The sequence below is a fragment of the Arachis ipaensis genome, chromosome B10, assembly GCF_000816755.2.
Source record: "Arachis ipaensis cultivar K30076 chromosome B10, Araip1.1, whole genome shotgun sequence".
Classification (NCBI taxonomy): domain Eukaryota; kingdom Viridiplantae; phylum Streptophyta; class Magnoliopsida; order Fabales; family Fabaceae; genus Arachis; species Arachis ipaensis.
The window spans coordinates 49845030-49846902 of NC_029794.2; the positions used below are offsets into that span (position 1 = coordinate 49845030).

Consider the following 1873-nt stretch of genomic DNA (forward strand, 5'->3'; position numbering starts at 1 on the left):
TTCGTTGCCACTAGTGGCGAAGAAAAATTCGACCATCCTACCCAAAAACAACTCGGAACCTAAAGAGAGTTCAGTCCACAAGAAGCAGGCAGAGCTTTAGCCATTGGACTACATCCATCTATCCTACCTAAACAGTAACCCCCCTTTTGTTCGTTCTTCGAATGACGCTAGTGGAGACAAATTCCTTCCGGCTAATGAAGATACTACTCAAATCTTCCCAGTGGATCCTTCTTCTCCCTAAGAATTGAACGAACCAAGTTCCAAGAAAAATTCTTAGGGAGTAAGAAATAGAAAAAAACCAACAAGAAACTTCCCACTTTGGATGTCCCACGATTCTGCTAGTTTAGAAACAAAGGGGAAGGCTACAAATTACATGGGTCGCTAGGTCAGAAAAGCAAGAACTCCAAATTCTCCCCAAGTAGGATTTGAACCTACGACCAGTCAGTTAACAGCCGACCGCTCTACCACTGAGCTACTGAGGAACAAAGGACTAAAGTTAAGGAAGCCGACTCTCGTTCTTTGGACACCAACCTATGACCGAACAAAAAAAGGTTCGTCACTCTTTTTCACATACACCGGGAGAAAGGGTTACGATAGCAAGCCCCTCCTCGGCCGGAGAGCCTCCGGGACAAGGGGGCGCATGCATATAACGGAGCAACCATCCACTCTCGAGATTCGTATTGATCAATCGATCTCCGCGTCCTGCCAGTTCGCTAAGTAGACTCACTCTCCCGAGGGGCTACAAAGGCTGGAACTATTCCTGTCAAAAACAAAGGACCTACTTATCATCCTAGGAGTTAGCAGGTATGATTGAGTCCCCTCTCTGTCTGTCTCTCCGAGTTTCTACTACTAAGTAGCACTTCTGCTATTCAATCATAGAATCGATTCCAATCAAGCTGAAAGATGAAAGAAACCCTATATTATTAGTAAGCTCTAACGCCCTTCCTTCAGCCGGCTCCGCCCCATTGTTGACTTTTATCAAATGGATATTTAGGGATCTCTCTTGTTCATAGATCTTGAAACCAGATCCATATCCATTTCTCAATATATATATCTATCTTTCTATCTATCGATAGATATATTGATATAGATCTCTATCTGGATCTATCTCCATATCTATCTAAGCTAAGAAAGAACCAATACTTAAAGGGCGTAACCAACGGAAGGTTCTCACCCTGTCCCCGACATTGTTCTCCGACGATGCCCCGCGGAATGGATAAGCGAAAGGGGCCTTCTCTTTCTTTCTTCAATCGTTCCGATCAGGACAAGTGGGTTGGTTTCGTCCTTCTATCTACGCAATTCTCTGTCTTCGTTCGTGATCATGTTGGGCGAAAGGTAGTTTGTTGTAGAGGAGCGGCTGTGAAACGGCGATTCCCCCCTTTCCATTGAAGTGGGGGCCTCCTTCCCCACCATTTTTCCTATTTATTATGGATAGGGATTTTACCGATGCTGAAGGTAGCTTGCTTACCAGGCCACCCACTTTAGAAGCTAGTCGCCAGAAAGAAGCGGCGAGGACGCGAAGCTGTCGTAGAAGCTGCCCTCCCCCCTGTAGTCGAAGTACTCGGCGCTACTTTGATTCAATTCAAAAGGTAACGACTTTTTCCGGTTTCCGCAACCGTAATCATTTGTCACTCCGATTACTTCATCCATAAACCTTTTTTTTTTCAATAGCGGTACGCTATAAAAAAAAGTAAAGGATAAGCTTGCATTCTAGAAGCGGTAGCTTCCCGCCTCCTTCATTTCTACAGCCTCCTTCGGTGATAAAAGTTCCCTTCCCTTTTCTAAAATGCCTGATTGGTCTGCCTCAGCAAATGTACAAAGTGGACCGCTGTTTGGTTGGCTGACCCTCTTCTTACCATTCGGGTTGGGTTGA

The 1873-nt window shown here is 45.2% G+C and overlaps 1 non-coding gene across 1 annotated transcript; it reads right to left on the minus strand.

Annotated features, from left to right (window-relative positions):
* TRNAN-GUU lies at positions 411–482 on the minus strand. Its single transcript has one exon. It is a non-coding gene; the product is annotated as a tRNA-Asn (tRNA).